A 10,159-nucleotide genomic window follows, 5' to 3' on the forward strand; every position below is an offset into this window, starting at 1 on the left:
CTAGCATGGAGTACTCCAATCTCTGTGTGATGAATCATTAATCTTATCGGCGAGCTTTGCTTTTGGAGATGATTGTACCTTCAGGGCCTAAATATCCCAGGGAAGGGGGAACGGCTTTAGCCATCAATGAGCTTGAAAAGGGGTCTCCACCACGCAGGATATACTCACTCTAACTTCCTTGAGGAGGAGAAACAAGCCAGACTGTCAGATTCTCTTGAGTCCTCAGAACATTTTGTTCTTGCCGTGTGTGTGTATGTGTGTGTGTGTGTGTGTGTAGAGAGAGAGAGGGAGAGAGAGATTGTGCTACCTAAACATATGGAAATAAGGCTTGTGATAGAAAAACCACAAAAGAGGCTCAAATTCATGTGTCATTCAATGCAATGTAATTGGTGGTAGTGCCTGGGAGTGGAAAGTCTATATTCATTATTAGTTAATAGTAGGAAGCATGAGTCAACAGACTAGTTTCCCTTAGTCTTGTTACCTAGATTACTACTTCCTGGATAGTGACTCCAGTGACTCCTTTCCCATTACCATTTTCCTAGCCAGCCAAGAAGGCAATGCTGGTTTCATGTTCAGGCACTGTGTTATTGTTCCTGTCAATAATTAAAGAGCACTGAGACGTGGCTCCTCTTTCTCTGTATTAAGAAAGTGTGCGTATTTAGGCAATAGATGGCAGTGTTTCCACAAATTTTAATATTGCAATGGCTCTTAAAGAAAGGTTAGTGCTCGGCTCTTCTGTGGCTTGCCGTGATCGTATAGTGGTTAGTACTCTGCGTTGTGGCCGCAGCAACCTCGGTTCGAATCCGAGTCACGGCAGGAGGGGAGAAGGTTTTTGGAAGGGAACAACCCTGGTCCCAAGCTGTATTCATCCAGACAACATTTTGCAGCCAGACAGAGAATAATGAAAATCCACAAACAGAAAGCACTACCAATATTGTAAAACGTTACAGCGCCGACATATGCAGAGTAGCTTTATTAATGCGCTAATCCTGTTGTGAGTGTGTTGTGTGTGGGTTTTTTTATTTGCATTGACGGATAATATGATAAAACGGGAGTGTAGTGGGCATGTAATTATTATTAATTACAACTACTTAAGCTCTGCTTTGAGCAGACTCGTCAAGTCTGCTTGCTTTTGAGCCTTGCCAGGGCTGTACAGTAATAACAACCCTGAATTATTTGGAAAGATGTCAGCAGTAGATGTGGAAATCCTGTTTAACCAGGCATGAATTGTTGTTAGGAGGTTTTTTTCAGGATGACAGAGAGAAAATGAACTGTCCCTTATCAGTAATTGCAGGAAACATTTTGTTTCTATGATATGAACTGGCTGTAATTTAACTTTCCTGCATCATTGGATAATGTAAGAAGCCAGTTGTTGCTCAAAACGAAAATCTCTGAAGTGGGCATTTGGGTCTGATAAAGGGCATATTATAAGTAGACAATGAGGGCTAAGCAATAAATAATGTCCATATATGGTAAAACTTTTTTAATGACGTTTTCCATAAGACTGGGGTTTGTGTTCTAAGTGGCTAAATATTGAATTAATGTGAGCAACACAGCTTTAATGGGCCTTTCTCCAGGACTTAAAAACATGAACAATGCAGCCTGAAAATGTGAACTGGAACTATGTTATTGTGAGTTTCTTCTGCTCTAAAATTATAGCCCACTTTTAAATAAGGGGTCACTTGAAGGCACTTTTTTTTTCAAGAATATATTGTGAATTTATTTTTTATAACTTTTATTTAATAAATATAAATTTCCAAAGTACAGCTTATAGATTACAATGGCTTCCCCCCACCATAACTTCCCTCCTACCTGCAACCCTCCCTTCTCCCACTCCCTCTCCCATTCCATTCACATCAAGATTCATTTTGAAGGCACTTTTAACACCTCTAACTCCATCTTATGGATTACGTAGCAAAAACTCTTATGTGTTATTTATGGAATACTAGAAAATATTTTTCAAATAAAAATGTACACAGACCCTAGGTACAAAATCTATCAAGTTCTTTCAGACTCATTGAGCTGTCAGAAATAATCTAGAAAAACTGCAATAAATATCACTTCTTCCTTTCCAAAAAAAAAAAAGTCTCTACAAAATGATTGGCATCCATATATTATGAAGTGAAATGTGTTGTTTCTTCCAAAATCCACTTTCAGGATCATTTTGTACTCTGAAGTCTCTTCTTGCTATGGCCAATTCCCCAACTCTCACTCTTTCCCCACATTCACTACAAGTCTGTCTCTCCCTCTCCAAGGGACCCAGCCTTCACCCTAAGTCCTCAAGGCTTTCTCTATAAGCTGATGCTAATAACACTTCTAGGACACAGCTGGATTGCAATTATTCTTTAGTTAAAAACAGGATAAGACCATCCATGTTTGTTTATATTTTTAAGAGTGAAAATATAATGAATTACCTATGTAAAGAAGGAGATTATGTCTATCAGAGTGTGACGGTTGTATGTGGCACAAACACAACAGGTATGGATTTTAAGAAAGGGATGTACCCAGGCATGGGTATAGGGCGGCTTCAGAAACAATTGGAACCTGGTTATGAAGGATGACCACCTTGTCTCCGTCTCATCCCAAATTTGTTTGTGAAAATTTCCCCCTTTTCCCTGACACTAACTTCTACCTGGCAGGAAACACAGCAGCTGGAAGCAGTTCCTACTTTCTATATCTTAAGTGCTGTCTCCAGCAGGAAATCCCCCTTCTAGTTAAAAAAAATTAAAAATCCTAGGGAAGGCTCTGATTGGCTCAACTTTGGTCAAGTGCTCATCACTGGACCAGTCAACTGTGTACCTGGGGATAGACTCAAATAGCCTGAGGCCAGGTCCAGAGGAAGGGAATAGTCAGCCATAGAGCCATTTCAGTTGTCTCCCTTGGAAGCTTTTGGTGGCTGGCTACTTCCATAAACCCAAGTTTAGTTTCCAAGCTACTAGCATCTTTGTTGCTTTATAATAAATGAAAGGCAGAGGGTAGAGGCATCAGAATATGGCAACTGATCTAGACTCAACCTTGAGCGTAGGTACAGTCAGAACAACTGCTGGAATGAAGAAAGTACTTCATGTTTTCTTTCCCTGCCTCCTCCCAAAGTGGGCCATCTTGCTCTGGATGACCACTCTCCCAACCCAATGTAGCCAACAAAAGTCAACTTGAACTTGGCCAAGTTATTGTAACATTTCCCACCAAAAAAGGGGGAGTTAAAATTAAAGAATTAAATGTAAGAATTAAATTTAAATGGAAGAATTAAAATTAGTGTACAAACAAACAAAAGCTACTTTGGCACAGGAGTACATTGCAGAAATGCAATACTGGTACCTCATAGAGATCAACAAACAATTATTATGATTCCCAGAATTCATAGTTCTCGCATCTGCTATCTGCCTCCACTGGCAGAAACTCTAGAGTGATTTTCCAATTAAGAGAAGCACTCCGCATCATGGATTTTAGAAGTTGAAAACAATGTCAATGAGTAGACATCAAACCAGGGGCAGCACAAGTCAAGGATCCACTGATAGCCAAGCCTGCAATCCCACTTCACTTCCACTTTACTGGTTGTTTTCAACATTAACGAAAGGGGCTTCCTTCTCGCTTCTTACCATGTGTTGCAGGGGTGGACAGAGAGCCTAGCAGTTAAAATACTGGTTAAGATGTCTGTGTTCCATATCAGAGTACCATAGCCAGCTCCCAACCCCACCTTCCTGATAAGGCAGGCCCTGGGAGTCAGTAGTGATGGCTCAAGCAGTTGGGTTCCTCTCCTCTTGCCCACATGGAAGACTTGAATTGAATTCTTTGTTCCCAGAATCAGCCTGGCTGGGACCTGTTTAGAACATTTGGTGGTGGTGGTTGGGGGGGAGGGGTGAGAAGCAGATGGGAGCGTGTTCTCTCTCGTGTTCTCTCTCTCTCTCTCTCTCTCTCTCTCTTTCTCTTTCTCTCTTTCTGTGTCTCTGGCTTTCAAATAAATAAATATTTCAAAATGATGTTACAGTTTGTTCTAAAACCAACTCTATAGGAAGTTAGTTTTTAGAAACACTAAAACCCAGATTGTCAGAGGAAATTCATTCTCATTTTAAATTTCACTAACACTGAGGCCATGTCTAGTTTTTTTTTTTTTTAAGATTTTATTTATTTATTTGAAAGGCAGAATTACAGAATGGCAGAGGCAGAGGTGGACAGAGAGAGAGAGGGAGAGAGAGAGAGAGAGAGAGAGGACTTAGGCCATCTTCTGCTTTCCTAGGCCATCGCAGGGAGCTGGATTGGAAATGAAGCAGCTGGGACAGCCCATATGGGCTAGCAGTACTGCAGGTGGCAGCTTTACCTATTATGCCACAGCATCGGCCCTGACCATGTCTTTTTTTAACTTTAAAAAAATCATTTATTTGGAAGGCAGAATCACAGAGATCTCTCATCCACTGATTCACTCCCCAGATGGCCTCAAAGACCCGGCTCAGCGAGTCGAAGCCAGGAGCCAAGAACTTCCTCCAGGTCTCCAGTGTGGTGGCAGGCCCCAGGGATTTGTGTCATCTTCTGCTTTCCCAGGCATATTAGCAGGGAGCTGGATTGGAAGTGGAGCAGCCAGACTTAAACTGGCGCCCATATGGGATGCTGAAGCTGCAGGTCATGATTTAACCAGCTGCACCACAATGCCAGCCACTGTTGCTGAATTTTGTAGAAGCATTTTACAAATATTTCAACAACTCCATTGTTTCTACTTTCACATTAACTATTTTTTTATATTAAAGCCAATATTTGCTAATGAAAAATCAGGGTGTTGATGACATAGTCTTTCAAAACTCATCTCTCCAAAAGAGTCACTATGAACCATTTCAGGGGAAAGGCAATCTCAAACCAGATTCATTAATGATACAACACTGAAGAACTAGCAGAGCCCTGATTCTGGATCACGTGGCTTTTTGACTGTAGAGCAGTGACATTGTCATCTCCTGGGTTGGTTCTTTTTTTCCCAGGAGTCAACAATGGCCAAGAGGAAGTCTTAATTCACTATAGAGTCTATTACTTTTTAAAAAAGATTTATTTTTTATAAATTAATAAATAAGAATTACAGACTGATCTTCCATTTGCTGGTTCATTCCCTAAATGGCTGCAACAGCTAGGGCTGGACGAGGCCAAAGCCAGGAGGCAAGAGCTTCCTCCAGGACTTCCACATGTGTGCAGGGACCCAAACACTTGGGCCAGCCTCTGCTGCTTTCCCAGGTGCATCAGCAGGGAGCTGGATTGGAAGTGGAACAGCTGGGACTTGAACCAGAGCACATAAGGGATGCTAGCACTGCTTAATGCACTGCACCACAGCGCTGACCCCAGATCTCATTGTTTTACTCCCTCAGTTTGGTATAGCTACAGTGCTGCAAGAAGTTATCCAAGTAAAACATTTGAACCAGGGCAGATGTTTGTAGCATGGTGGGTTAAGCCAGCACTTGGGAAGCCTGCATCCCATGTCAGAGTGCCCAGTTTGTGTCCACACTACTCCAATTCTGATCCAGAGTCCTGCTAAAATTCCCGAGAAGGCAGCAAATGATGGCTCAAGTACTTGTGTTCCTGCCACCCTTGTTGGAGACCTGGATAGACTTCTAGGATCCTGGCTTCAGCCTGGCCCAGCCATGGCTAAACTGGGCATTTGGGAAGTTGGGAAGTGTACTAGCAGGTAGAAGATTCTCTCTCTCTCTCTCTCTCTCTCTCTCCATCCCTCTCTTCCCTCCCACATCCTTCCCTCCCCCTCCCTCCCTCTGTCTCTGTCACCTTGCCTTTCAAATAAACAAATAAGTAAAAAGGAAAAAATGTTACACCCTTGTAGGTGTAATTGAGTACCTGAATTAAAAAATCAGAACCACATATATTGCTTTATTACGATAATCTTACAGCTTGAGCTAGATGCCTCTTTCTTGTGCTCTACAATATAGTGGGGTAACACTATCTCCTTAATCTCTACCCTTAACCTGTTAAATTGAAGAGGGTTTATATTCTAATATTTTTATGCCCGTACTTTAGTGAATTTTCATAAATAAAAGTGATGAGCATTAGTTTTCTGATTAAATTTTAAATTGAACAACCCAAAGTAAATTAGTCATAAAATGAGTACTATCTTATTTAAAAATAAGTCCATTCCTGAATTATGAAAAATATAGTTTTATGCAACAAAATGACACAAATGTATAGGAAATGATACACTAACACAGAAGCCGAATGCGAGGAATTCACTTTTCAGTAGTAGTGCTGGGCAGAGAGGCTGTCACTGCAGGCTTATGCCATGGGCGTGGGGGTGGAGGGTCCTAAGGTCCAGCTCACTGGTGCCACGGTGGTTCCATGAGCGGAAGCCGGTGGTGGCTTTGCGGAAACACAGTGCTACTTACGAACAGTGGCTGCAGTTTCTGCGTGGTGGGAGATGAGGTGCAGACTGTCTCTTCCCTCTATAGCTTGGCCACAGGGAGCCTGATCCTGCAATTGCCTTCAGCTGTTTCAAGGCATTATTGCTGCTCTCAAGAACATCACCCTGCAAGGCTGAGGATCTGTGGCGAAGTCTGGAAACAGGCAGCCCAGGGAGGGAAATTTCAACAAAAGTTGACTCAGAGAAAGAATTTACCTAGAGAGACCTGGATTCAAATCCCACCTAAGCCACTTTGGGTGAGACCTCTTTATGCTTCAGTTCACTAGCAAGCCTGGCAGATTTTTATGTAAAGTGACATCTCTCTCTCTGAATTTTTTTTTTTTAAGATTTACTTATTTATTTGAAAGGAAGAGTTACAGAGAGAGAGAGGGAGAGAGAGAGTGAGAGAGAGTGAGAGAGAGCGCTCGAGAGAGATATCTTCCATCCACTGTTCACTTCCCAAATGGCTGCAATGGCTGGGCTGGGCCGGGCCAGGAGCCAGGAGCCAGGAGCCAGGAGCTTCCTCTGAGTCTCTCATGTGAGTGCAGGGGCCCAAGCACTTGGGCCATCTTTTGCTGCTTTTCCCAGGCCATTAGCAGGGAACTAGCACCCCATTGGATGTTGGTGTCACAGGTGGTGGCTTTACCTTCTATGCCACAGTGCCAGCTCCTTTGTGAATTCCGATGACAACTGTTTCCCTTCCCTTCCCTTCCTGTCCTTTGTTTCATGTTATGTGGACTTCCCAGCACAAACATGGCAACCCAAAAAAGATGCCTCGGATTCAGCCGCTCTGATTGGCAGCAGCTTCAATACACCCGTGTACTCCCCAACACTCTGTCACTTGATTTGGTTACAGGTCGCCTTGCCACTACAAAGAAGAATATGTGTTATCTCATCTGATAAAGAGCAAAGGCTAGGCAGAGAGGTCACTGGCATTCTAAGATAAACATGAATCGCCACTAGATGGCGCTGCCTGTTATTCATCAACGACAAGGGGCCCTTTTTTCTCTTTTCTTTTCCTCCCCTTTCTTTTTCTCCTCCACTGGTTCCTGGCCCAGGGTTTACAACTGGGATCCTAATCATGCTGGACCCCTTCTGTGCTGGGAAAGGAAGTCCTATTTTTGGCATATTATCATCAATATCTGAGGACCAAACAGGCTCCACCTACAATCTGGGGGAATTACCTCAACAGTGTTGTCTTTATGCAGAGGTGATTTTGAAAGAATATATTGTATTTGGATGTCAACGTTCAAAGGCTCCGAGGCAGAAAATTCCATTTCAAAAGAAAGTGTGATTAATGAAGCCACATAAATCCTGTCGAGGCTGGAGCAATTTCAGAAATCACACCATACAAATCAAAGAAGCAGGTTTTTCTATATCCTCTCTCACTTTCTCTTGTTTTTATTTCTGCACCATCTCAAGCTTTCCTTTCCCTCTTTTGTAGTTTCTCATGTGCATGTACCCAAACTCTAAAACAGGAGGGCACTTGGTCAGAAATTCTAAATCCAGGTAGCCTCACCCTCCAGCCAAGCCATTTCTCCACTTTCTTCCCCTATGATATTCAAAGACAGGGCTGAGACTCGTTAACTGCTTATAAAACCTGAGCCAGTTCCCCATCACTCAGTTTTCATGCTATCTTAGTTACAGAAAAAAAAGGTCAATTAAGAAGTAATCTAGGGGCTGGCGCTGTAACGCAGCAGGTTAATGCCCTGGCCTGACGCACTGGCATCCCATATGGGCACCGGTTTGAGACCCGGCTGCTCCACTTCTGATCCAGTTCTCTGTGATGGCCTGAGAAAGCAGTAGAAGATGGTCCAAGTCCCTGGGCCCCTGCACCCGCGTGGGAGACTCGGAGGAGGCTCCTGGCTCCTGGCTTCGGATCGGTGTAGCTCAGGCCGTTGCAGCCAATTGGGGAGTGAACCATCGGATTGAAGACTCCCCTCCCCCCACCGCCCCTCTTCTCTCTGTGTAACTCTGACTTTCAAATAAATAAGTCTTAAAAAAAAATTAATACAGATCTATACTGAAGGTTTTCTAGAAGAGACAGTATGGAAATTTTAGAGACTGCTCTACAAAGAAATTATCAAAATATCCCCTTTACATATTTCTGTCTTCCTCAGATTTTCCATGTGTGTCAGCTTCTAATTGTGTCCCTTACTCCTCTCTGAGTTCTCCAAGCAGCCTTTGTTTTGTTTGCCTTGTTTACACCTGCATCCTCTTCACACTCACTGCCCCTTCCATAAACTTGGTTTCCTACTCCTTGTCATGCCAGAGTACTCTCAGTGCTGTGGAGAGGGAGGTATCCTCAGCCCCACTGGGTTATGTCTGCTTCCTAGAATGGGCTCACTAACCAGAGAACAAACGGGCAATGTGGTACCTTGTTGAATGGTGGGTGTTACAGAGTGTAGCCCAGTGGTTAAACGTATGAGCTCTGGAGTCAGACTTCTGTGCTTAAGTTTAAATACCATCTCTTACTTGCTGGATGACCTTGGGAATGTTACCTGACCTCCCTATGCCTAAATTTATCCACATACAAAATGTAAATGATAATGGTTTCTACATGAAGGGCAGTTGTGTGAACTGAATGGGTTGATATAGGTAAGACCCTTAGAAGAGTGTCTGGTTCAGAGAAAGTACAATACAAATATTCACTGTGACTAATAGTCTCATAATTATAATTGTTAATATTATATGCCAGGCATAATGGTTGGTGAAGAAAATATGACAGTCAACAAAATAGACAATCTCTGCCTTTATGGAGCGTTCTGGCTAATGAACAAAGCAGGTAAGTCTCCTGCACCTGCAATTCTACATGCTCTGATCATGGACAGGAAAGTTACATGGATGATAAGGGTCCAAACAGACTCTAACTCCTAGTTGGGAACATGGAGAAAACTTCCTTTTGGCACTGATACCCAAAAGGGGCTGAGGAGTAGTCTTTACAGAGATCACTGTCTAGACACTCAGCCCTTCTGGGTTTTGCAGGAAAGGCACAAGCAGAAGGGAGGAGCCTTGTTTCCATTTCTGCTGGGTCTCAGCATGGCTGCAGTGTGGGGAGACCTGCAGGCAACTCAACACCATGTTGTTGCCTGAGGGTCTTGGAGCTGTAGGAACAGGAAGAAGCTCTAAGCCAGGGAAGTGGACTTATCCCTGAGTGAATCTGCCGTGGCAGGGGCACACATCAAAACAGTCAGAGATGGAGGATTGAAAATGGGGTTATTCTCAATGTCCTCCTTGGTGGTCCCTGCAATATCCAGCTACAGTGATGGTGAGGAGGGCAGGCAGATGTTCTGTTACATCATGCAGTCTTGATGAGCCAGCCAGGACAGGAACATATGAAGATCTACAAGCATTGGAAAAGTCACTTTTTCTTTTTTCTGCTTCTAAGGAATCCTGAAATATCCAGTTTAACCAGTTAGCATATCTATATTACACACTCACTGTGAGAGGCACCATATTGTATGTGGAGATGCAATAAGAAAAATGAAGGATCTTGCTGAGTTTGCAACCTGCAGGAGAAAACAGACATGAGTAAGTTCAGGTATAATTTAATGGACCGTATCAACATAAAGGCATGAGAAAAGCCTTGTAGGAACATAGAAGAGAGTAGAGAAACTGTAAGGGCTGACACCTCATCTGGCCTGTAGAGATCACAATGGTAGAAGAGGTCAGGGATATGGGATTAAGTCAGGGATAGGAAAGTTATGCCGAGTGCTAGTAAGATTATCCGTTTCTGAAGAGATGTTTCAATTTTTATTTTAAAATTTTTTTATCTAT

General features: G+C 43.0%; 1 non-coding gene across 1 annotated transcript; it reads left to right on the forward strand.

Annotated features, from left to right (window-relative positions):
• Positions 1-744: 744 nt before the first annotated feature.
• TRNAH-GUG (transfer RNA histidin (anticodon GUG)) lies at positions 745-816 on the forward strand. The gene has a single exon. It is a non-coding gene; the product is annotated as a tRNA-His (tRNA).
• The last annotated feature ends 9,343 nt before the right edge of the window (positions 817-10,159 follow it).

The sequence above is a fragment of the Lepus europaeus genome, chromosome 12, assembly GCF_033115175.1.
Source record: "Lepus europaeus isolate LE1 chromosome 12, mLepTim1.pri, whole genome shotgun sequence".
In the NCBI taxonomy this organism is placed as follows: Eukaryota; Metazoa; Chordata; class Mammalia; order Lagomorpha; family Leporidae; genus Lepus; species Lepus europaeus.